General features: G+C 37.4%; 1 non-coding gene and 1 pseudogene across 1 annotated transcript; both read left to right on the top strand.

Annotated features, from left to right (window-relative positions):
- LOC115893875 overlaps nt 1-27,773 on the top strand; it is a 121,269-nt pseudogene that overhangs the window by 3,066 nt on the left and 90,430 nt on the right.
- LOC115894055 lies at nt 8,485-8,587 on the top strand. The gene has a single exon (XR_004054111.1). It is a non-coding gene; the product is annotated as a U6 spliceosomal RNA (small nuclear RNA).

The following is a 27,773-nucleotide window of genomic DNA, read 5'->3' as shown; positions in this document are numbered from 1 at the left end:
CCAATATCAAATATGCTAAAATGTGACCTAACCTTTAAATCATCCTGCAAAATAGCAATAATTGTATCATTTTACTTAATTAAAATGTTTTTGTTAAGTAGTAGTAATAGTAATAATTATAACATCTGGCTGGGTGCGTGGCTCACACCTGTCATTCCAGAACTTTGGAAGCCTGAGGTGGGAAGTTCCCATGATGCCAGGAGTTTGAGACCAGACTGGGCAACAAAGTGACATTGCTACTCTACACAACATTTTTAAAAATTGGCTGATTATGCTGGTGCGCTCCTGTGGTCCCAGCTACTCAGGAGGCTAGGGCAGGAGGATTGCTTGAGCCTACGAGTTTCAGGCTGCAGTGAGGCTGCAATACACCATTGCACTCTAGCCTGGACAACAGGGCAAGACCCTGCCTCAACAAACAAAAATCTAACAGTTATTGAGTTGTTGCTTGTTCTGGAAATGGTTCTAAATGCTTTACATAGATTTTCATTTAAGCATCATAATGGTGTCTTGTGAGCTAGCTACTATTGTCATCTTTATTTTATTAATGTGGAAATTGAGGCACAGAAAGGTTAAGCAATAGCTGGTATGTGACTGAGTACAAAGTAGAACTCAAGCCCTAGTTGAACTGAATCCAAGCACCAAGCTCATTCTATCCAAATAGGCTGCTGTTTCATTAAGGTAGGGAGCAGTAAGAGCTAATAAATATTGTACTTTCTTCAAAAGAAAATTATTTGTTTTGAAGGCAGAGGAATAACTGCCATTCAGTGTTTACAATTACATGAACCATTGTAGGTTTTGAGATACTGCACTACAATTTCCTGAAATCTCCTCTCACTCTCCTAGGACTCTTCTACATTTGGCCTGTGCCCATGGCCGTGTGGAAGTGGTTACTCTCTTGCTGAGCAGAAGTTGCCAGATTGACATCTGTGACAGACTTAACAGGACACTGTTAATAAAGGTATATAGTAGCTAACTCTTTCAGCATGAAATGGATTTGATTTAAATACATAGAGTTAAAATGAATTTGTTTCATTTAAATATAACTAATTGGTGAAACTTGTGGAATAGGTATTTTGAATTCTTAGAATTTATAGTCTAATTTTTTATCTAACACGAATAGGCTGTACATTGCCAGGAAGAGGGTTGTGCAATTATTCTCCTGGAACATGGCGCCAATCCAAACATTAAGGATATCTATGGCAACACTGCTCTCCATTATGCTATGTATAACAAGGGGACTTCACTGGCAGAAAAACTGCTTTCCCACCATGCAAATATTGAAGCACTAAATGAGGTATAGATCAATCAACTTTCTTTTCAAAATGTTTTAACATTGACATAGGTAAGAGTCTGTTTTTCATATTTGGAACTCAGGTGTTTCTGAATAAAAATATTTTGATATAATTGTCTAAAATTTTAATATTGATACTTTTAAGGAAGCATTAGAGGGCACAGCTTTTTTAGTGCACTTACGGGAAATATTTGTGAATTTGTTAAGGTAAAACTTCTTTTCAAATATTTGTTTCCTACCCCAGGTGTATTTTTTTTTTTCTAATTAGTATTTAAAAATCACAGGAAAAAAATTACCCTGGAAACAGGTTTTATCTTAAAACTCAAAACTAAAGCAACTTACAATAAATGGAAATCTTGCTGCTGCTGACAGTTTTCTAAAAAAAAGGATGTATCTTTCATTGGTAAGGTTTAAGAGGGAAAATGGGAAGGGAAAAGGAGAACAATCAAAAACATGCAGGTCACTTGGAAATTAGGTAATGAGGGAAAATGCCAAGAAGAGGTTTTGTTTTTTAGCTTGTTGTTTTTCCAGTTTATGTATTGAGACAAAGTGCTCTTCAGCTTTGGGGTAATCATTTTTGGTTTGGTAAACAGAGTGATTGAAACTTGCCTAAAGATTAACTTTTAGAGGACTCTGAGGAAACCAGATTGGCAGTGAATAGATGGTGATGAGGTGAGAAACACTTCAGCAAAGGGTGGAACAAATTAGTAACTGACTTATTACCTATCCTGGCAAAAACAGTCACTTAGATAAGAGTCTAAACTCTCAAATCTAGAATATCTTGGTGGGAAGGTGGGAGATACGGAACTTATAAATACCAAAATCAACTGGGATTTTGAGTTTACTTGTCCCTGTTATACCCACACCCAGGAAAATTAACTGGAGTTTTCATAAAAAACTCTATCTCATACTCTTCTCTTTCTGGCCACATCCCAACTGATAAAAGGATACTGGCCGTGTGGGTGAGAGATGAAATGGAAGTGATTGTCTGCTGCAGTAATTCTCAGCTAGAATTGTGCATTACAGTGACCTGGGGAAATTTTGTTAAAAATCTACAAGTGTAGGCTTTCCCCTGAGGTTTTTGATGTAATAGATCTAATAAGTTCTGAACATGTATGGTTAATAATATTTTCTTGAAGTCATACACAATGGCATGTACCTGTAGTCCCAGCTACTCAGGAGGCTGAGGTGGGAGGATTGCTTCAGCCCAGGAGTTTGAGTCCAGCCTGAGAAACATAGTAATTTTTGTTGTTTGTTTTGAGACGGAGTCTCACCCTGTTGCCCAGGCTGGAGTACAGTGGCATGATCTTCCCTCAATGCAAACTCTGCCTCCCAGGTTCACGCCATTCTCCTGCCTCAGCCTCCCAAGTAGCTGGGACTACAGGTGCCCACCACCACACCCGGCTAATGTTTTGTATTTTTAGTAGAGACAGGGGTTTCACCGTGTTAGCCAGGATGGTCTGGATCTCCTGACCTCGTGATCCGCCCGCCCCTTAGAATTTATAGTCTAATTTTTTATCTTACACGAATAGGCTGTACATTGCCAGGAAGAGGCTTGTGCAATTATTCTCCTGGAACATGGCGCCAATCCAAAAATCTTGTCTCTTACAACAAGAAAAGCAAAAACAAATACCTCAGCATCCGAATACACTCGTGATTAAGAAGCACAGAATAGATAAGTGCAGTATATAAATTCCCGTATCTCAAAGACATAAGAAATCTCTAAAAGAGTTGGCATTTGATAGGTGCTACTTTCTTCAAAGTTCTCCTTTCCAATAACATTAGCCTGACTTATCTGTCTTTCTCTATGTTTGTGACTGGGAAGTGAAAGGAAATATCATTGGCAACAGCTCTCAGCTTACAGAATAACACCTTTTCCTTCCCGCCATGAATCATTCACTGCCATTCAGAGAGTCTTCAGCAATTTGCTTGTGGGTAATCTTTCCATAAGTAGAGGCTGACCCTTTCACAATTTCATGTTCCTCTGTCACCATTCTAGTGATTATGTGTCAACAAATGTTCATTACAAGTGAGATTTTTTTCAATTAGATTAGTAGCAAATCCTGAACTTTTTTTTTTTTTTTCAGTTGAAGTTGTATTAGGGACTATCTCAGTGTGTCTGTTCAGTTTATAGAGCTTTGGCGTAATTAGGATGTCAGTTTTAAACACTGAAATCCTTGAAGTCAGTAAGAATACAATAGGAATTCTTTTAATAATTTAGTTTCCACAGTCCTATGAACTAATTATCTATTTGGTTAACAATCTGGGAAAATGATATACACATAGATTGCAAATGAATAAATGTTGGGAAAATTCTTGAGGTGGGTATTATGAGTCTTAACAGCAATTTTTATTATGTGTATTTCAGGGCCTGAGTTTTTTTGTTAAACGTATGATACTAGAGAAAGAAAAAGTTCCACATGCAAATACATGGTGTATACACTATCATTTAGTAACACATTCATAGCAAATATAAAAACACAAGGGCTAGAGTCTAAACGTGGCACATAGATTTTTTTCTTTGCCTCTTTAAATTGAGTCAACATGTAAAATTTAGTAAACTCATGCAGAAATCTGGACCTCAGGCTTAAGAATCAAATCTGGTGTCCCCTGAACCACATCAGTGCTTGGTCTGCTGTGCAGACGTTGCCCTGTGTAGGAGGCACATATTCTCCAGTTTCCTACTGTGCCCACCTGAGTACTTCACTTACTTAGGTAACCTCCTTCATCTTTGTAAGTATTTGAGTTTACAATTCCTTTTTTGTAGTATATTTCCATAACGATTTCAAGTTTTTCAAGACAGCATATATTAGTTCATAATATATAGTCTATACTTTATATAAATCCCTCAATTATAGAGTTGGATTTTAGAATTCAGAAGTTTAACTTTTTTTATATCTATACCACAAATAGTGATCTGATCATAAGAATGCCTAGAAGCCTTTTTAGGTTATGCCTGCGGAGAAGTGGATAGATTATGAATATTGCAGATATTATATCTTTCTTCTCAGCAGTGTCCCTTAAAAATACAAGTGACGGCTGGGCACGGTGGCTCACACCTGTAATCCCAGCACTCTGGGAGGCCGAGGCAGGCAGATCACGAGGTCAGGAGATCCAGACCATCCTAGCTCACATGGTGAAACCCTGTCTCTACTAAAAATACAAAAAATTAGCTGGCAACTGTAGTCCCAGCTACTTGGGAGGCTGAGGCAGGAGAATGGCGTGAACCCGGGAGGCGGAGCTTGCATTGAGGGGAGATCATGCCACTGCACTCCAGCCTGGGTGACAGGGTGAGACTCCGTCTCAAAACATAAAAAAAGCAAGTGACTTACTGGCTTTTGTTATGCTAGAAATAAGCCCTATACATCAGTATTAGAACTTTTCTTGATAAGCCATTGTATTTTTATTTCTGATTTATATTTTGCCTAAAGTAAAAAAAAATGTTAAATAGCAATGTAAATGGAAACCAATACAAATGGATTTTAAAAGTAAAGTTGCATTAGTATCCCAGGATTATCATTATAATTGAGAATAAAATTTCTTACTGAGCTTTGCTTTTTAATATTTATTTTCAAAAATTTTTAACTGGTCTGGATTACACAGAACATACTGAACTTTCTAAGTTAAGATGAAAATCTATCCTCTTGTATTAGGAAAAATCCCATGCACTATTTAATAGTAAGGAAAATAAGTGCATTTGAAGCCAATCTCTCTTAATTCGGAGCTCATTTCCTTAGTGGCCCCTTTGCATCAGGAGTGCCTGACATTGACATCCTGACACCATTGATACAAGTGAATCAAGCAAGTTTGTACCACCCAGAGGAAACCTACACTTGTATTGCGAAGCTCTGACAACTGTATCCCTGAAACTCTAGTTCCTAAAGTGTTAATGTTTGCCACAAAAAGTATTGTCAAATTGAGATTAGGCAAAGTTCAAGGGATTTCTAGATTTTTGGCCATATAATACAGTTTTGTAATACTTCTCAAATGCCGGTGATCATGGAACCTTTTTGTTGGGGTACAGTTCTTCTGGTAAAACAAATATTCTTTGAAATATAGTTTAAGAAACACTACTCTAGAGATAATTTAAATCATTAGTTTATTTTAAAAACTTAGGGCCGGGCGCGGTGGCTCAAGCCTGTAATCCCAGCACTTTGGGAGGCCGAGACGGGCGGATCACGAGGTCAGGAGATCGAGACCATCCTGGCTAACCTAGTGAAACTCCGTCTCTACTAAAAAATACAAAAAACTAGCCAGGCGAGGTGGCGGGCGCCTGTAGTCCCTGCTACTCTGGAGGCTGAGGCAGGAGAATGGCGTAAACCCAGGAGGTGAAGCTTGCAGTGAGCTGAGATCTGGCCACTGCACTCCAGCCTGGGCGACACAGCGAGACTCCGTCTCAAAAAAAAAAAAAAAAACTTAAAGCATTTGCTACTATGTCTTAGGTTTTAGGGTTATAGAGAAAAAAGATACAGCCTTTGCCCTCAAGAAGCTCTTGGTTTCAGTGGGAAACAATGAAATAATTACGATATACTGTGCTAAATGCTGAGATAGAAGCAAGGATTTTTGGGACTGGTAAATAAAGTGAGTTTTGGAGATGACCGAAGTTAATGTGGGGAGGCAGAGGAGGGGTGTTTGCAAGGCAGTGTGTGGGAAAGCACAGAGGAGTGAAAAGGAAGGGACTGCTTTGCATTTACTTTCTTTCTTTATTGCAAGTTTAAGTTCATAGCATCTTATAGAAGATTTTTAGTTCAGTTGAGAAATATGTAATTTTGTGAATTATAAATTGTTTTTGCTTTCTTACAGGAGGGAAACACTCCACTTTTGTTGGCTATAAATTCTACGAGACAGCAAATGGTGGAATTTTTATTGAAGAACCAGGCAAATATACATGCCGTTGACAATTTCAGAAGGTGCAATAGTTTTTGTTTTTTGTTGTTGTTGTTTTTTGTTTATTTCCTAAAAACCTGAGTGTTCTAGAGTGGTAACTCAAGTAAGAAATGTTAATAAGATTCACTTATAATTATTGGCATATAGTAAAAAATAATACAAATAATCAGTTAGGTCGAAAAGCAGTTATTTGGACTGAGCAACATCAAAAGCAGTATATAGTAGGCTTCATCTTCTCTTATAGACTGTTATTTGTAATCTGATGTTTTTGGTCCTGTAATCATAATAACTAAAGGGGTTTTGTATTTTCTAAATTTTATAAAGCATAGACTTTAACTTTCAGTTTACAACTACTACTATTACTATAGTTATTGTTGTTGTTGCTGTTGTTTTCAGCCTGCAGATAGCTCTTACTTGTTTGATCCCTTGCTGACTTTGAATTACAATATATCAGACTAGGAAAGCAATGGGGAAATCTTCATCTAAATCTTTGCCTACTTCAGATAAGTGACCTCAGCACAGTTTCTTGGTCACCAAAAGATTATAAATTAGGAGCTTGTATTATGTCATATCCCAATGGGACAAGAAGCTTTCTTGTTGTCCCTGCCTTCTAGCCTTGGGGGTAATTTACCAAGATGAACAGGTGAGCACCCAAGATGCTTATACACATAAGCTAGTACATGTAAATGGTTATTATGTATCCTGACAGGCAAGGTATGAAATCGGTAAAGTGTATCCAATTTGCTAATTAAATATCTTTATTGAAGTTCTTGAGTGCTGTTATTTCTTTGTTATTTTAGAACAGCCCTCATGCTTGCTGTGCAGCATAACTCGTCAAGTATCGTCAGCCTCCTCCTTCAACAAAATGTAAATATCTTTTCTCAAGACATGTTTGGCCAGACTGCTGAGGATTATGCTGTTTGTTGTGATTTGAGAAGGTATATGCTTATATTAGGTTAATACTAAATTAAGGTTTAAAATAATTACAAATATTGCATCTTATACATAAGATGAGAGTTCATAGTTTGGTTGAGGTAGTTTGGAATGGCAACAAGTTAGTCCACTTTTTAACCAGAAATCAAACAGAAAGCTAGACTAGTTAGAAGTAGCAATGAGTGCAAGATTCTTTCAGGACCTTTGAAGACCTTTATTCCTAGGGATCTCAGTGTTGTTCATTTCATTCCAAGTATTACCCTTGTATGTGAGACATAAATAATGTCACATCTTTTACTTTCTTTTTTTCTTTCTTCTTTCTTTCTTTTTTTTTTTTTTAAACAAAGTCTCACTGTGTTGCCCATGTTCCTGAGCTCAAGTGATTCTCCTGCCTTGGCCTCGCAAAGGCCACCATGCCTGGCCTGACTTTCCAAATTAGTTGTTGGGTCTTGAAATGTCCAGTGTAGCAAAAAATCTTGTATTATTCCCTGGGGCTATCTCTTATGCCTTCCTCCTTTGGATTTCTCAAAAAGCTAAGGGGTTCCCTAAGTCCAAGGGAGACAATCTTGCTTTACAAGTCAGAAGAAGGGGGGAAAGGCCGTTCTAGTCATTCTGTTGTTTCCATTGATTAACTTCCTGTATTGCTGCCATTGTAACTTGTCCTGCAATCTGGTAATGATTGACTTTTGGCACCAGGATGCCCTTACTGATTCAGATCCCTCAGTCTTCATGATGACTCATACACAGTATCCACAGCTACAGTGTTTTTTAGTTCATGTACATAGGCTCAGCCATTGTTCCCAGCACCCTGCTCTGGCAGAGAGGCCTCCTAGCTTTACCCACACACATAGTGAGTAAATTGACCTTCTCCCTAATACTGAAAACCTTATTTGTAGCCCACCTCTTAGCTAGGCCTAGCCTATACCTTCATGATATGTTATCCTTTGAGACCAGTTTCCATCTGTTCTCTAGCAAATATTAGTTGGATTGTACTCAACAGTCAGGGAAATTCAAATAATGTTGCAGGAAGAGAGCAGAGGTCCCTTTGCCTTTTGTTGTCACATCTGTACCTTGAGCCTTTTTTCTGTCCTGTGTAGCAGCTTTTGTTAGATAGCAGAATGTTCCATGTTATCCTTCAATAGAGTAATGGGCACCAACTTGGAGTTGGCCCCTCAAGTAATGTGTTTCCATAATAATGAAAATCTGTCAGGCTATTTGCATCTCTACCTCAAGTTTTTAAAATATTTTAAAATTCTACCTCACAGGAAGTCATTCAACAGAATTCTCTGTATCTAAAGTAGATAATTTGGATTTAACAGAGCTAAGCTCATCCATGACTTTTGAGTATCCGTGTATAAAACAGGGCTTTATACTTGTTTCAACAGCACATATTCTAAAATTGGATCAATACAGAACAGATAAGCATGCCTGCTGCCTAAGGATGGCACACAAATTCAGAAAGCATTCCACATGTTGCATAGTCCCTAGAAGGTCATTTGACTATTTGTTAACTAGCTTCAAGGAAATAATGTGAGTCAAACCAAAACAGTCACCCGATATGGAAATTGTTATTATGATCATTATAGAAATATTCATGTAAGGTGATCTGTGAAATGAGAACAGAGCTGAGTGGCATATGGGATGTTACATGCAAATGTGTTGTTAGTACATGACTTGGAAATGAGGAAACATCACCTTGCATCTCTTTCGTGGAACTGAAAAACAATACAAGCAGGGCTTTGTCTTGTATGTCAGTCGGAGAGGACCAAGAAGGTGCAGCCTCTGACACAGACCTGCTGGCTCTGAGTTTGAGGAGGGAGAGAAGGAATGGTAGTTGTCCCAGCCAGGTTTTGACATCTGTTAGTTTTCTGCCCTTGGTGTGATTGATGAGCTCAGTAATAGGGGACAATTAGGTTATATGTTTTAATGAGACAATAATATATTTATATATAAATTTAGTTACAAGTTATGAACTAGCTAAAATGCTCTGAACTATAAGCCACAATGAATAGAACTAATAACCAAAATTAGCACTTAATAATATTCTCTGAAAACTGTGACATTCAAATATTAGAACCTATAAAAAAACACTCATCAGGTTTTATTTGAGATTCCAAAATTGTTCCAGCAATGTAGCTCAAGAATAAATTTTTCCATTGCTTTACTATTTCTCTGAACATTTAAACATTTTATCTCATTACATCCTGCTAACAAGCTAGTAAAGTCAAGTAGTAAAATCTTTGTTTTTTAGAAGAAGCCACGGAGCCTAAGAGAAGCAACTGGTCTGAAAACAAAATACCTATTGGTTACAGAGCGAGGACTTACTCTGAGTGCAGGACAGTTTCCAGGCTGTTAAGTTAACTAGAATTAACTTACTGAGCTGTGTTTTTCTCAGTTTATGAGTACTTCCTGTTTTTTTCTTTAATTAGAAGCTTAATAAGTTTATAGAGCTTAAAATTTTCAAGTGTATTGGACATTAGAGTTCTGATATTAGCTCTGATATTGTCTGAAATGCTTTAAGAATTTAATATGTTTGGTAAATATTTTTCATATCGCTATTAAAATACTAATTTTATTTATTACATTTATTATGCATAGCATTCAACAACAAATTTTGGAACATAAAAATAAGATACTTAAAAATCATCTTCGAAATGACAATCAAGGTAAGACTTCTGATAGTAAATTTCTCATTTCTCTTGGTGGTCTTACTGATTTTAAAAAGCAAAATTACAGGCCAGGCGTGGTGGCTCAAACATGTAATCCCAGCACTTTGGGAGGCCAAGGCGGGTGGATCACCTGAGGTCAGGATTTTGAGACCAGCCTGGCTAACATGGTGAAACCCCATCTCTACTAAAAATATGAAAATTAGCTGGGCATGGTGGTGGGTGCCTATAATCCCAGCTACTTGGGAGGCTGAGGCAGGAGAATCACTTGAACCCAGGAAATGGAGGTTGCAGTGAGCTGAGATGGCACCACTGCACTCCAGCCTGGATGAAAGAGCGAGACTCTATCTCCAAAAAAACCCAAAAAAAGTAAGATTACATATTTTTAATCATAAAAGAGCAGTTTAAAATATGTATATTTATGTATAAATTAATTTTTTAAATTTAATTTCTTTAGTTTAGAATTCAGAGTTATTTAAGAAGTTAGTTCTCAATCTCAAACAGTATTCTCTGAAAAAAATTCGTTTATGATCCCTGAAATTCTACATTATATTTTTGTATTAATATAAATAAGAAATTAGATTTTTAAGTTAACATGTTGCATTTTCCTCTATAATTACATTGTTACAAATTGGACTTGTTATGCAAATGGATCTTCTATTCAATTTTTATAGTAAATGGTTTATATTTAGTAAATAAATGTTAATTACAGTTGATTCTTGAATATTTTGGGAGTTAGGGACTCTGATCCCTGTGCAGTTGAAAATCTGAGTATAACTTTGACTCCTTCCAAACGTAACTACTAATAGCCTACCATTGACTGGAAACTTTACTGATAACATAAACAGTCGATGAACACATAGTTGGTATGTGTTGCATTATTATATACTATGCTTTTAGAATAAAATAAGCTAGAGAAATGAAGCTGTTACAAAGAAAATCATAGAAAAGAAAAAAACATACCTACTATTCATAAACATAAGTGAATTCTCCCAAAGGTCTTCATCTTCATCATCTTCAGGTTAATTAGGCTGAGGAGGAAGAAAATGGTTGGTTTTGCTGTCTCTTGGTTGCAGAAGCAGAAGAAAAATCTGCATATAAGTGGACCCCTGCAGTTCAAACTCTTATTGTTCAGGGTCAAGTGTATTACACAGGAATCTGTGTCACTAAGAAAGTAACTGTCTTTAGAACTGGGAATTCAACAATCCCTTTCTGATACCATAAACAAATGGCAATAAGAACCATAAAACCGAGCCATTGTGCACCCATACAAATAGGAGATTATTTCTGAAGATACCTACTGAATACAGAAGACAGAAAAGTAATTCCTTCCCAAGAAGCAGAAGTTATGTTACATATTCTTATACAAACAAGGTCTACTTTTAATGTATTCACCATAAGTTGGAACCTCATGAGATATATTCACTTCTTAGAACAAGCTGTGTTTTTTTATGTGCTGGATAATTATAATAATAGTAATTTTGTTGGGACAAGGTAATCTGTTACCAGACTGGGCGTGGTGGCTCATGCGTGTAATCCCAGCACTTGGAAGGCCAAGGAAGGCAGATCACTTGAGGTCAGGAGTTTGAGACCAGCCTGGCCAACATGGTGAAACCCTATCTCTACTAAAAGTACAAAAATTAGCCAGGCATGGGGGTGGGCACCCATATTCCCAACTACTCGGGAGGCTGAGGCAGGAGAATTGTTTGAACCTTGGAGGTGGAGATTGCAGTGAGCCGAGAACATGCCACTGCACTCCAGCCTGGGTGACAGAGCAAGATTCCATCTCAAAAAACAAAAAAAAAACTCTGGTAACCATTAGGCAAGAGATGATCATAATAAATATTCCAATAGCCAAACTCTAGGCTCAAAAAATTTTTTTAATTATAATAAAATTATAAAAATGGTTCACAATAACAAAAGTGTAACATCTAATGTATTGTACAATCTGAACTCTATAAAGACACCATTAATTTAGTATATGTTTATCAAATCACTTCTATAAGTTAGGTTTGGCAAATGCACGAGACAAAGATGGAATTGACATAGTTTTTGTCTTTAAGGTGCTCATAATAGAATATTAGAATATAGATAACTATTTAATTTTTGTGTTTTTTAACAGAATTTTTAAGAAAAATATTTTAATTCATTCATATATTTGTCCACTTAAAAAATAACTATCATGTATCTTCTATAGACTAAGCATTTTTCCAATGTGACAAAATACATTTAAAAAATACAATTAGGAGATTGTTATTACCACTGTTATTTATTTACCACCTTAAATAGTGCTTACTATGTGTCCAATGTCACCTGGGAGCTTATAGTTATTATTTATTACATATGTATCATGTTCAGTATGTTCCAGGCACATTTACATTTGTGGTAATGAATGCAAGCTTCTAAAATGTGGGTAGGATTTAGGGTGAGGGTGCAGAGTGGGTGGAACTTTGCCAGGTAAGGAGGCAGAGGGATGGTGCTTGGCAGAAGGAGTATCTAACAAGCTTGCATGTTTGACAGAAGCAGCACCCGCGAAGAATGAAAGTTTTAAAACACGAGGAGCAAGTTCAAAAGATAGGACACCTGAGTGAACTTTGTAGAGTTTATTTGCAGTTCAGATTTACTAGTGCAAAAAAAAAAATATGGAGAGCTTGTTAATGAAGTGAAAATATACTTATTATTTATTATGTGTTTATTATGTTTAGTATGTGTCAGTGAAGGCAACCTTAGGAAAGACTTTATTGTTGTTTTACCTGTGTCTAGAAACAAGTCCAGTAAAAGACTTTTAATGGTATAGAACTGAGTAGATCTTATCCTGTAGGCCAGGGGAAACTTCTGAGGTGGAATGCTTTTGGCTGCAAATACTACAAGACCTAACAGTGACCAAAACCGTAAGAACCAGGCTTGTTTGGTTGTCTGGTGATATTGTTGGATCCCACTTGTTCCTCTTTCAGCTATGCTGTTGGCAGTGTCTTTTTCATGTCTCCTTTCATGGTTGGCTACTTAGCAACAGCTCCAAACATCATGTTCTCACAAGACAGTATCTAAAGGCTGGAAGGGCTGCTTTTCTTCACATGTGTCTTTTAAATTGGGAGAAAACTCATAAGCTTGCAGGGGACTTTTTGTAATTTTTTTTTTTTTTTTTTTTTTTTTTTTTTTGGGATGTAGTCTCTCTCTGTCGCCAGTCTGGAGTCCAGTGGCACGATCTTGGCTCACTGCAGCCTCCACCTCCCAAGGTCAAGCAATTCTTCTGCCTCAGCCTCCCGAGGAGCTGGGACAACAGGCACGTGCGACCATGCCCAGGTAATTTTTCTATGTTTAGTAGAGACAGGGTTTCACCATGTTGGCCAGGATGGTCTCGGTCTCTTGACCTTGTGATCCGCCTGCCTCAGCCACCCAAAGTGCTGGGGTTACAGGCATGAGCCACGGTGCTCAGCCCTTTTTGTAAAATTTTATTAGCTGGGTCACATCACATGTTCATTCCTAAACCAGGCACTGGGAAAGCAAATGTGGTTATGTGATTAGCTTTGAAAAATCACTTACCTTTTGAAGCTGGAGAGGAGTATTGAGATAATAAATATCCAAATAGATTTGTGATTCTCCAGCAAGAAACAACAAGGAACTGCTCTTGGGCAGGGAGCCAGCAGTGTTTGCTCTAGAAATTCATTGGAAAATTGTGAGCAGGGGAGGCATTAGATTCAATTTGAGAATTAGGGCATTCTATTCAGAGTATAAAGCAGGGATTGGCAGCTTTTTCTATAAAGGGCCATATAGGAAATATTTTAGGCCGTGTGGTCTCTCTCTCTCTCTCTCTCTCTCTCTCTCTCTCTCTCTCTCTCTCTCTCAAGAACAATTTAAGCAGCTAAAGGCCATGTGGTCTCTGTCGTAGCTACTCAACCCTGCCATTGTAGTGTGAAAGCAGTCATAGGCAGCATGTCAGTGAATAGGCATGACTGTACTCTCATAAAACTGTACTGAGAAAAAACTTATGGTAGGCAGGATTTGGCCTGTGGTCTGCAGTGTGCTGACCCATTTTGTAGAGGGTAGGTGTCACCTGGGAGCATATAGTTATTATTTGTTAGAAATTTATTATGTTCATTAGATGCCATGCACTTTTAAATTTGTGGTGATGACTGCAAGCTTCTAAAAAAATGGGTAGGATTTAGGGGAAGCATGCAGAGTGAGTGAAACTTTGCCAAGTAAGGAGGCAGAGGGATGATGTTTTCTAGAAGGAATATCTAACAAGCTTGCATGTTTGGCAGAAACAGCAGCTGTGAAGCCTGCAAACTTGAAAAAAAGGAAAGAAGGTGCAAAAGGTAAGACACTTGAGTGTCTCTACTCTTAACCATGTGAAGAGACTGGGAGACAAGGGAAGCTTCAGCCATAGTTAATGCTATAGTTTCCTTGTCACAAATCCGTGGAGTCCATGAGTCTATTACAAAGTTTTCACCCATCCATGATAAAATAAAATGATGGAGCTCCAGTTTATTCATTTGAAAATATTGGTGTTGCCAGGGATGGTGGCTCCTGCCTCTAATCTTGTCAGTTTGGAGGCTGAGCTAGAAGCATCCCTTGAGGCTAGGAGGTCCAGCAGCCTGGGCAACATCGCCAGACCTCGTGTCTATTTTTTAAAAATCTGTAGCTGGGTGTGGTGTTCTGCCCCTGTGATCTCAGCTACTTGGGAGGCTAAAGCAGGAAAATTACTTGAGCCTAGAAGTTTGATCCTGTAGTTAGTTACGATAGCAACCTTACACTGTAGCCTAGGTGGCAGAGTGAGACCCCATCTCTAAGAAAAATCAAGTCAAATAGGATAAGATACAATAAAGTAAAATGTTGGTCTTTTTCTTGGAATTATGCTTTTCTAATTTGTTTTGCTTTTTTTAAATAAATTTAAGAAACAACAGTAATAGTTGGTTTATATAAGGTTTTCAGAAACTGGCTTCTGCCCAAATCTCCATCTGCAGCCCTTTCTCTGTCTGCCCCTTTTGCTGCCATTACTGAGCTGCTGGTGATGCCCCCGTCACCATCCCTCTCATGTAGACAAATACATACACTCTGGGAGGCTTCTCTCCCTGTCTTGCCACTGTCTGGCATGTACTATCTTTCCTGCCGTCTGCCTCTTTTAATCTGGTAAACCTCACTGTCTAAGTCTCAGCCCATGCATGATCTCTAGAAAAGCCATCCCTGACAGCTTTTATTCTCATTCTTTAAACCCCAGTGCCTACCACTTAGCAGGAGCTCAATAAACATTTAGTAAAATAAAGACTTTATACAAAGATGATTGCTACAGTCCAGCAACAAAAGGGATAGACGTGCAAAGACATGATGCGCCGTTCAGATGGTGAAGTGACACTAGAAAAATGGACAAAGTACTAAGGGAGCCCCAAGGACAGAGAGCCTGTGTATGTGGAGAAAGATAGCCAGATTCAAGGAGGACTGCACATAGCATTTTGAGCCTTTTTTCTTTTTCTGTTTTTGGAAACAAGTTCTTACTCTGTCACCCAGGGTGGACTGCAATGGCATTATTGAGACTCACTGCAAACTGAAACTCCTGGGCTTAAGAGATCCTCTTGCCTCAACCTCTTGAGTAGCTGGGACTACTACAGGCACACACCACCATGCCTGGCAAATTTTCTATAGAGTCAGGGTTTCACTATGGTCTCCAGACTGGTCTTAAACTCCTGGCTTTAAGCAGTTATCCCACCTGGACCTTCCAAAGTGCTGGGATTACTGGTGTGAGCTACTGTGCCCAGCCTACATTCTGAGTCTTACAACACAAAAATACGTTTATCAGAATAGTAGAGGAAAACATTTCAGATGTAAAAAACAGAGTGTACATTATAAAGGTGTAACAGTAACAAAAATTTTGCAAATTATTAGTAAATAACAACTCCCTTAGCATGTTGTTAAAAAGATACTATTATGAAGTAGATAATAGTAAAGTGTTACTTTATATGTTTTCACTGTATTTTTAATTTTTGTTTTGTTTCCAGCAGTTTTGTTTATTTACATTGGGTGGAATAATTTGTGGGTGACCCTGAGACTTTTGCATGTCTTGAACCTGCTGATATCTAGTGTCTCCCCAAGTGGTTTGTTAAAATTTTGGATAATTAGAAGTGCTTCTTAAAAATGTAGATATTCCAGTAAACATTTAGCTTCATTTAAACTCTCAATTTATAAAATAAAAGTATGTTATTTTGTATCCATTTTTATAAAGATTATAGTCTTTATTCTAAGTCATTTTAACTGAACGTACGGATTTGTCAGCAGAACACAACTTAAAAGTGGCTTCAGAGGAAAAGCAAGAGAGGCTTGAAAGAAGTGGAAATAAACAGCCACAGGTATATAGCAATTTAAATTTCTGGTTTACTATTGGTGTGTTTGTTTGTTTTTCTTTAATACCATGGCATAGTCCAAATGAAGTGACCTTTTAGGCTATCCTTTTAGAATCCGAAGAGCGTAATTTCATATTGAATTTTAAAACATTTTAGCCAGTTATAAAATTTAAAATATTCTTACAGTCTAGAGTAACTCATAGCTATCTGTACCCTTGGAATTGAGGCCAGAAATTTCCAGAAGTCACCTTGCTCTTTTATTTTTATAACCTTCTTCATGATAAAGAAAGTGACATCAGAAATGGAGTTGTATTACTAAGCAAGAGAAATTATAAACAGTTGGACAGTGATGGCCCCTGATTTCACCTCATGTTAAAGGAGTGGTTCCCAGTGGTTCAGACTTTGCAATTTTATGTTGCCGGTCACCAGCGCTGAGGTTAAATACTTCGTCTGTTTTTTGGTTTCTGGTTACCTTTGGTGTCTATGTTCAGGGAGAGGATGGGTTCCTAAAATCAGCCCAACTGCCTATTGAGAGAATCATGCCTTCCAGAAAGGGACTTTGGTGTCAGGGTACAAACAATAACTTTCTTGTTTTAACATAAATAGAAAATACTGTTAAAATTTTTTAACCCACTGTCACTAGTGGAGCTTAGAATATATTAGACCTGGATATAAGCAGATAACTTTCTAGATAACACTGTCATATTACAGTAGAACATTTGAAGTAGAATCTAAAAATTTTCTTCTGTTTCTGATTGGTATGCATTTTGGCTTCTAATAATTTAGCATTTGCCTACTCTTTAGTTAATCCTCAGAGATATTAATTCACTGTAGGGGTTCACTATTTAGGGTATGCTGAGGTAAAAATCCTTTCAAGAGAGAAAGCCTGTAGAATACTACATATCATCTGTGAACCCATTTCTGTCAGATTTAATTCATAATGAATTGTTTACTCCAAACAAACAGAGTTAAGCTTCCTGACTCATGTTTTTCTCCTATATTAAGCCAAGGCAAATTATTTTTTACTTCTTAGTTATAATCCAGTAACTTAGGGGTAGTAAAACGTAGATTAAGTTTCACAGTTCAATTTTAATTATTGTCTATTTTTTCTTTGTTCATACTTAATTGAGAATAAAGTTAATTTTAAAACATGCACCCTGTCAGAAAAGACACCTGAGAAACAAAAGAAGCAAATTAATTTTCACTTTTGCACCTGCAAAAAAAAAAAAAAAAGAAATGTCTCAAGAACCAGAACTGAGTAAAAATTGTAATAAAGACGATATATCTGTATATTCAGGACTTCCTTTAAAATTCATTACAATACTGGGCATGGTGACTCACACCTGTAATGCCAGCACTTTGGGAGGCCTAGGCGGGTGAATCACCTGAGGTCGAGAATTTGAGACCAGCCTGACTAACATGGAGAAACCCCGTCTTTACTAAAAATACAAAATTAGCCAGATGTGGTGGTGCATGCCTGTAATCCCAGCTACTCGGGAGGCTGAGGCAGGAGAATCGCTTGAACCTGGGAGGCAGAGGTTGTGTTGAGCCAAGATCATGCCATTGCACTCCAGCCTAGGCAACAAGAGTGAAAGTCCATCTCAAAAAAAAAATTCATTACAAAAAAGTTCAACTGAAGATTGCTGAAAGTTTTGAAAAATCCAAAATTACTGTTTGTCCTGAGGAAGAGCTCTTACATTGTAAACCTAAAGAGGGACAAACTTAAAGGGAGTGCCCCGTAATCTGATGAATCATATCCCTGATAATATCCCTGAGGAAGCAGATACACCTGGAGTGTCTAACTCTGTAGTACTCCAGGCATTGCCTGAACAGAACGAGCCCATCTCACTCAGGTCTTGTCATTGCATTTACACTCGGGGCCCCTCAGACACACTTGCCAGTCATCTTCTAAGCTTTATTCAAGTGAAAATAAATCAGACTGTAAAAATTGTAACAAACCAGACATGTAGCCTGTTTCTCACAGAGATGAAGAAGAAAGAGAATTGTTGTAATGATACAGAAATTGAAAAATTAAGGAACCCAGTAGTTATGGCTGAAATGAAAGAAGACCAAGAGTTTGATATGCAAATGACAAGAAAATATAACCCAAAATACCACAGATTGGAAATTAGACATTAGACATTGGCCTCAGTCTAGAAATCCAAAAAGTCTTTTTGATTTGTGGTTTGTTCACTCCAAAGAATTGAAGCATGTAATATGGATAGAAGGCCACAGTATTTCTGCTGTTACAGACACTTACAAAAACCAAAAACCAATACAGCGCTTGTTCCACAAGCCATATGGAACTTAGAAGCTCTTCTAAAGCTTAGAAGATGACTGGCAAGTGTGTTTCAGGGACCCACATGTGACAGTCCCACTGCTAATATCTATAAAAGCATGAAACCCGAATTAGAAAATGTGAGTTATTCTCCACCACATAGTGACAGAACATCAAAAGCATATCTAGAAGAAGACTTACAGCAAGATATGCAAAGGCTTGAGAATGAGGTGGGCTTGTTACAAGTAGAGGTCCTGGCTTTGAAGAAAAGAAGTTCAGCTATAAAAAGAAAGAGGTTCCCTTGCTGCTTCTCTTATTATAAGTTATCTGATTCTTTCTGGTTCTCTACTCAAGAAAATCTCATGTGTATAGTTACAGTGGGGTTATCTAAATGTGTAGTTAATGTGTCAAAGTAGATTAGTGCTGCTATCTAAATGACAGTTCTGGAAAACATTCTCATAATCTTTGATCATTCCATCAACCTAAGTCTCACTATGAGTCTTCCAAGTGGCATATGGGCTGGGAAAATTCTTTAACCATATACCATGTGACCTTCTGAACTAGATAAGCATAAGGGAAATTGCTAAAGAAATAATGTCTAGATTCTTTTTCCTATATTCATTTAAATATGAATTACATTTATTTAAATGATAAAATGGTAATACAATGGGAGGGAAGCAGTGACTGAGAAGAGACATGAAAATGTGTCTGACCTTGAGAGTTGCAACAAATGTTACCAGCCAAAGAAGTCTGTTTAATGTGCTTCATGCATGCAGGTTCATCTATTTGACTCAAACTGTTTAAACTTATAATTCCATCATGGCCACTTTAAATAATTTTGGAAACCAATATATATATACTTTCACATATTTAAAAAAATCATCACTCTCCAATGTTTCTGTTGAATCAGACTTTTACATGATGTTGTTTCATAAAATGTGGTAGGTTTTGACATGTATGATTTTATCATATAAGTACCATAACTCCTCAGCCAAAAATTTAGCATTTGACTCTATAGTAGAAGGCTGAGTTCTGTACATTGTGTTCTAAAGATAGACAAAAATCTAGAGATTTTCTTTCAAAGGAAAAGCAGATGAGGCCTCCCACCACCTTCTGAGCCATTAAATTGCTTTGCCAAAGTCACACCTTTAATTTATTTGATGAATTTAATGTATTTATCTGGTAATTTATGTAATTCAGCAACATGTAATTGTATCTTCCCTTTTGGTGCCATGAAATGCTAGGTAATGCCACCTTAGGAGCGTTGGGTGAGTTACTTAATATTTCCTGGTTTTACTTCCCTTATCAAGTAGATAATGGGGCTAGAGCGGACAACTATACTGTATATCTACAGCTATAAACTTTTGTGGTAATTGGATGTAAATTTGAGGAACATCTTATTTTCCAGGATTCTGCACTAGCAACTCAGCAGTTTCACTCGGCTCCTTGGGTTGTGGCAAACTTTGGTTCCTCTATTTCAGTGAGCACCTTCGCTTTTTTGGTATCCCAGGATCCAAATGAAAAGGAGAACAGGCAGTGGGGAAAAGAATAGCTTAGTGCAGAAAAGGGAAAGCTGCTTTTCGGTTTCTGAGGCCCCACATGTCACATCCTCTCAGTCTGGCTATTTCGTGGAGAATCCAGCTGACAGAGACAGAAGACACATTTTATGCCTGTGTCTTCTTGTTTCTCTGTTGTTGTGTTGGTATATTTACACCACAGAAGTACCTGTGATCTGGTGGAGAACTAGAAGTAGAATCAGAAGCCCTGAGGAAAATCCTGCAGCTTGCTTATATTTTTAACCTCTCTTTTTAAAGATTATGATAACTAAATAAGTTCATCGATGTATGTATATAGAAGTGCTGAGTACAATGTCTGCATTTATGATTTAGTAAATGTAATTCTTACAACTGACTAAAAAATGTTGAGTCAAATCACAATAGAATATGATCAGGGAAACAGAACTTTTAAAACTTTGAGAGATTTTATCTGTCCAAATAGATGTGGAGGTAAAGCTCTTGCTCTAGGGTGGTGCCTGGGTTAGATATCAGAGTATAAATGCAATTTTCTTTTTTCAAGATTTTAATTTAGTCAAAATTTTTAACATTTAACTTTATGCTTTGAGTTTGTTGTAATTCAGAGAAAGGTTTTTCCAATTCTGATATTCTTAAAAATTCTCAGTGTGTGTGTGTGTTTACTTTTATGGATTCATTGACATCAAATAAATTTTTGAACTTTTTGAAATGTATGCTAAGGTTCAAGGTTTTGCTTCAACTTTTTCTCCAGTTTGATACCCACTTACAGCAACTTTTAATTCCATGAATGTATAGGTTGTTCTTTCACTTCAGAAATAACCATGATATGTTATTTTATTGAGTGTTAGCTAAAAATTTGTTTTGTTTTATTTAGGATTCTCAAAGTTACGGAAGAAAGAAGGATGTGATGTGTGGAAATGACATATTGAAGAGAGACATTGCCATGCTCAAACAGGAATTATACACAATAAAAAATGACAGTCTCAGAAAGGAAAAAGAATATATTCAGGAAATTAAAAGTATTACAGAAATGAATGCTAACTTTGAAAAGAGTGTAAGACTTAATGACGAAATGATAGCAAAAACAACGGCCCAGTATTCGCAACAGCTTAATGAACTGAAAGCTGAGAATACAAGGCTGACTTCAAAATTGGAGAAGGAAAAACACAAGAAAGAAGGACTAGAAGCTGAAGTTGAATCCCTCCATTCTAGCCTGGCCACTGCTATAAATGAGTACAATGAAATTTTGGAAAGAAAAGACCTGGAACTAGTTTTATGGAGAGCAGATGATGTTTCTGGACATGAAAAAATGGATTCCAGTATTTCTCAACTAACAGATAAGAATGAGTTGCTTACCAAACAACTTTCTAAAGCTCGGGTGAAGTTCAGTACCTTAAAAGGTGAGCTTCGGCCGGGCGCGGTGGCTCAAGCCTGTAATCCCAGCACTTTGGGAGGCCGAGACGGGCGGATCACGAGGTCAGGAGATCGAGACCATCCTGGCTAACACGGTGAAACCCCGTCTCTACTAAAAAATACAAAAAATTAGCCGGGCGTGGTGGCGGGCGCCTGTGGTCCCAGCTACTTGGGAGGCTGAGGCAGGAGAATGGCGTGAACCCGGGAGGCAGAGCTTGCAGTGAGCTGAGATCCGGCCACTGTACTCCAGCCTGGGCGACAGAGCAAGACTCTGTCTCAAAAAAAAAAAAAAAAAAAAAAGGTGAGCTTCATGAGACAAGAGATGCTCTCAGGGAAAAGACACTGGCTTTAGAAAGTGTACAGATGGACCTAAAGCAAGCGCAGTATCGATTAAAGGAAATGAAGCAGATGCATCCAAATGAGGAAGCTAAAGAAAGTCAATCCTTTGGAAAGCAGAACTCTTTAGAGGAGAGAATACATCAAGAAGAACTTGAAAATCTATTGCTTGAACAACAACTAAAGAATGCTTATAAGGAAGGCAGTAATAAAGAGATAGTCATTAATATCCAAGAAGAATATCTTGAGAATGGAAAGGAAGATCTTCTTACAGAAGAAAAAAATACGAAATTAATGAATGAATATAATTATTTAAAAGAAAAACTGTTTCAGTATGAAAAAGAAGAAGCAGAAGGAGAAGTAAGTATGAAGAAAACTTTTTAACCTTCTGGAAAGAAAATTTAAACATTTCATTCTGGCTGTATGTTGAACCTAGTTCAATATAAAAATAAATAGATGAAAATGTGTTTACCTTACTGTATAATTCCATTTACATGAATCATCCAGGAAATACATGTGTAGGAACAGAAAGAAGATTAATGTTTGTGTAGGGCTGGGGCTAGAAATGGGTGGTGACTGCTAATGGGCATGAGGGATTGTCCTGGAGTGATGAAAATGTTCTCAAGTTGGATTGTAGAGATGGTTGCATGAGACAGTAAATTTACTAAAAATCTTTGAACTGTTTGTTAAAACAGATAAATTCTATAAATCATATTTCAACAAAGCTGTTTTAATAAAAATATTTCCACAAAGCTGTTTTAATACAAAACCAAAAAAAAATGTGTTTACTGTATCAGCTTGGAAACATACTTTGTTTCCAGAAAATAAAAGGTAGAACTGACCGATGCTTTCCTTTCAGTAAAGACATTATGTCACCTACGAAATTTTAGTAGATAGAGAGCAATGTTGATAAGGGAGGTAGTCTTATACTACTGAAATAATACATTTAATGTCTTTATGTTGCCACATTCTAAGACCATAATGAAGTGGGTAAATGGAAATGCTTGTACCTGAAATGTGTATTTTGAAATTAAGATTCAATTAAGTGAGCCAGTTTGACACTTAATTCTAGATTTCCCAGATGAAGTGAAGTTTGTTGCTGTGTCTTGTGATGCCTTTCCTTCAGTGGCTCTCTCTTTTATGTATTTTGGTCGGTATAACTTTGTTTTGATTCATACCAATGTGACTTAAGTCTAAAAATATGTCAGTCTCACATTATGTATTTTTCTGACCACTTAGAATTTTAAAAACATCTACTTGTTATAAAATCACAATTTGGAATAAATGTCATAAATTTTAGCAAAAAAAAATTTGATATAATGTTCCCACTGGTAGGTATTTTACATAATTTACTGTGAATATTTTATGAATAATTAGCTCATAATTTGCATTTTAAGTCTCAATGACTATCATTTAGATATCACTCTTTCCCGTACAAGGATACTTGTAGCTGTCTGTGATTTATGAGTTTGACATTGAATCCCCATTTTCAGACTACTGAGGGGGTGGCAGAGTTCACGGAGAATGGGATGGAAGTGAGTACAGGACACAGATGTAGGAGCTGAGGTCAGGGAGGGAGTTAGAGGCCATGTTACCTAGTGCTTTGAAGGCTATTGGAATTTTACTTTTATTCTGAGATAGGAATCTGTTGGAAGGGTTTCAACAGGTGACTGAATATGTGAGGAACTTAGGTTGAGTTGAGGGTCTAAGATGAATGAATAGTGGGCTAAATCCATCTGTCATGAAAGAGAATAATGATTTGGCAGGAAGATAACACCTTCTGTGTCCCTCACTGAATTCAGTAATAAAGAAGAATGTGTACATATGAGGAAAAGAAAGTGAATCTGTGTATGTGGTAATAATTTTCAAAGTATGTATGCTAGAGTTAAATATTATTAATATAATTTAATAATAAGGCATTTTATAAAATTGGTAACAAAAATATTTTATCAGGTGATTGTGAGACGACTTCAAGAAGAACTGGCTGATCACCTTAACAAATTTTCTATGTCAGAATCTCCACTGGAAGGTACATCACATTGTCATACTAATTTGGATGAGACACGGGCTTCAAAGAAGAAATTATTTCAAGTAGGAAGTCAAGTATGTATGGAATTTAACATGTAGACCATTAATCTGTAGCTGGTTGAATAATATAAAGTGTTTTAGGATACTAATTTCAGTGGACAGCTTGATTTTGTAATTTCATTATAATTGATTATTACCATTTTATTATCTTTATAACGTACTTATTTCTTCAACCCTGGCTCTTGTTCTGACATTTTGAAAAATAGTTGCATATGTTTTCTCTTACAATGTTTACTCTTGGGAAAGTTGAGAATGATAAATCACTCCTCACAGAAAATTGACTTTTTTCCTGTTAAACAGTATTTTTAGATAATTTCCTTATTGTCTTGGTGAGGCAAGCCAGATTGAGTCAGAGGAGAATGTTTAATGGAATATTGCAGAAAGTTGTCTTATTTCTTCACTTTTGTGAATGGACACAGAAGCTGTGCCTATTCATTTCATGGATTCTAGGTTAACTTGTACAGAAAGTCACCATACTATTCTTTGAAATGCACATGTTTTAGGTTAATTTACAAACTACTTGAAAAGTTAGGCATTGCCTTCATCATCCTTTCATTTAAAATATACTGTAATGGCATAAAAATATTCAGATCTGATAGAGCATGTACATCCAAAATAGAGAGCTGAGAAAATTATCTTGATCCTACCATGAGATTCTTAAAACAATTTCACTGAGAGATAATTCACATGTCAGACAGTTCAACCATTTAAAATGTACAACTCAGTGTCTGTTAGTATATTCATAGCATTGTGTAATCATCAGCACAATCAATGCTAGAACATTTTCACCACTCTGAAAAGCAACCCCACATCTCTTAGTCATGACTGCAACCCCTCTCCACGTCTCTCCACCTACCCCTACCCCATGTCTCTCCACCTAGTTGTAGGCAACCACCGTCCACTTTTATCTCCATAGATGTGTATGGTCTGCATATTTTATATACACAGAGTCATACAATATGAAGTCCTTTCTGACTGGCTCTTTCACTTAGCAGAATGTTTTCAGAATTTTATCCATGTTGTAGCACATATCAGTAGTTTATTCCTTCTTATTGTCTAATAATAGTCTATTTCACGACTACACCAGTTTTCCATTCATTCGTCAGCTGATGGACCTTTAGGTTGTTTCCACTTTTTGGCTATTATGAAAACAGCTGTTGTGAAAATTCATTTACAGGTTATTGTATGGATGTATGTTTTTATTTCTCTGCCATTGGACTTTATCCTCAGCGTTAATTGGGCAGATGTCAGCCCCAGTTTTACCCATGCTGTCCTTCCTGCCTTCTCAGTTCCTGCTCATCTAGCCTCATTCATTCAGACCTGGCAGGCAATTTCCTCTTCATGAAGCTTTCTCTGACTATTCTGACTCTCACTGACCTTACATCTCAGCACTTGTTGCCCAGTCTGCGGAACAACTTAGCCCTTAATTTGACATGGCTTTTATTTTTGATGGAAGATAATTTTGTCTCATCATAAATTTGCTTAAAGGGAAAATAATATCTGACATGCATGTCACCTATCCTTGTATAAATTGAAAATATTTTAGCTTGGCAGCTTTTAGCATAGAACAAAATATACCATACCAATTATTTCTTCTTTGAGACATTAACACAGTAAGTCTTTTATTCTAAGTGTATTTTTAGCAATTAAATATGAAATTAAAACCAATTAGTCTAATAGAGGAGAATTGTTCAATCAAATGCTCATGTTTTTCTCAGTATGAAAAAAGAATCTAAATTTGCCTTCCGTCACTATGTAGCCAAAACTGTATTTCTGGATGGTTGCCAGTTTGTCAGCTGAACAGTTCTGGCTGCAGCTTGTCTGATGAATGATACCACAGCCCCTAATCCGAGCGCTCCGCAGAGTACTTGTGAAAGCAGTGCCACAGCAACAGCTTCTGGGAGGGAATTGATTCAGAAGCCTTGATTTAGCAATAGAGTCCAGGGTTTTCAGCTCCGTGGCTCAGCCTGTCTCTGCTGGTCATGTCGGTTATGTACTACTCCATCCAGGAGGTGCTGTTTACATTGTGGTACGTACATGACCGTTGCCCACTGAGTCATATGGAGAGAAAAGTAAGCTATAAATTATGCGCTCCCCGTTTGCTGCCACTTTCATGGTGTGAAGAATGATTCAGTGCAGCTCTAGGAGACCACTCCCATTGGAATGCCTCCTGCCTAACGTGTACAATTGTCAAGATATAAAACAGTAAAAATTACCATGCTAATAGCAAATATTGTCTGTAGCTTCCTATGTACATGGACGCTTCTAAGTGCTTCTAAGCAAATCTTATCTGTAGCTCACCGTGCACCATGTACTCTTCTAAGTGCTCCATGTCAGTCCCCGGTTTAATCTTCCCAACATCCCAGTGAAGTAGATGGTATTATTCTCTCCATTTCATAGATAAAGAACCAGAGACACAAAAAATTAATTTTCTCAAGGTCACACAGCTAGTATCTGGTAGAGCTGGGATTCAGACCCAGGCCTTCTGGTTTCTGTGTAGAACTGCTTCTCAAACCATTGCATGGAACACCTGGTTGGTGAGGTGGTTCATACCAGTAATTCTAGCACTTTGGGAGGCTAAGGCAAGAACAGTGCTTGAGCCCAGGAATTTGAGACCAGCCAGAGCAATATAAGTGAGACCCTGACTCTACCAAAAAAAAAATTTTTTTAACAGAGGAGGCATGGTGATGCATGCCTATAATCCCAGCTACATTGGGAGGCTGTGGTGGGAGGATTGCTTGAGCTCAGTATATCAAGGCTGCAGTGAGCGGTGATCAAGCCATCGCACTCCAGCCTGGGTAGCAGAACGAGACTCTGTCTCATAAATAAAATGTTTTTTATAGATTCCCATAGAGTTGATTTAGACATTAGACATAGAATTATTAGCCACTGTGATGTCTTCCTTGGGAGTAAAACATACAATAAGGGACAGCTTTAAACCATCTCAGTCAATAGCTTCTAACTTCTCCAGAAGGTTCTTATTTCATGAGTTCCTGAGCAAGAGACTACCTGGATAAGACATTTGGTGGACACATTTTGAGATGAAGAATCTCAATTAGAAAGAAGGGAGATCTCTACTTGACTGCAGCTTCCCAATGACATAGTTGAGTGTCCCCAGAAAGAAAGTGTAGAACAAGATGTTCATCATGCCATATCTCTATGGAAAAGGAAATTTTTTAGAAGGAAACAGAGGCAAACAATTGATAATCTGATTCTCATGGGAAAGTTTTCATTATACAAGAAAAAAGGGCTGGGTGCCATGGCTCATGCCTGTAATCCCAACACTTTGGGAGGCTGAGGTAGGTGGATTACCTGAGGCCAGAAGTACAAGAACAGCCTGGCCTACATGGCAAACCCCTGTCTCCACTGAAAATACAAAAATTAGCTTGGCGTGGTGGTGTGCAACTGTAGTCCCAGCTACTTGGGAGGCTGAGGCAGGAGAATCACTTGAACCCAGGAGATGGAAGTTGCAGTGAGCCGACGTGACACCACTGCACTCCAGCCTGGATAAGAGGCTGTGACTCCATCTCAACAAAAAAGAAAGAAAAAGAAAAAAAGGACAAAGTATAGTGGTCGAAAAAAGAAAGAAAGAGAGAGACAGATATGAAAGAGAGAGAGAGAGAGAAGGAAGGAAGGAAGGAGAAAGAGTGAAAGAAGGAAAGGAAAGGAAAAGAAAGAGAAAGAAAAGAAAGGAAGGAAGGAAGGACAAAGTATACTGGTCAATATCCTAAGGGTGAGACAGCCCCCCTTCAAGGTTAGAAAATAACACTATATTCAAAGTAACATCAATAAGAATCAACATAAAATAGACAAGATTCACTATCTACAAAAGTAATCTGCACCAAGTAGCCATGTATGAGTGTGTGGTTGAGAATATTGTCTATAATATGTGTACTAGAAGGAAGAAGCCTCAGAAAGGTCAGAGGTGGAAATATGTATTAGGGAATCCAGGTTAACCTTTGGAGATTTTAGGAGTTCTGAGAGAATTTAAAAAGAGGAGTAGCAGCCGGGCAT

This window comes from Rhinopithecus roxellana, chromosome 16, assembly GCF_007565055.1.
Source record: "Rhinopithecus roxellana isolate Shanxi Qingling chromosome 16, ASM756505v1, whole genome shotgun sequence".
NCBI classification, from domain to species: Eukaryota; Metazoa; Chordata; class Mammalia; order Primates; family Cercopithecidae; genus Rhinopithecus; species Rhinopithecus roxellana.
Note: the sequence above shows the minus strand (reverse complement) of the source record. Positions and strands in the feature narration are given on the sequence as shown.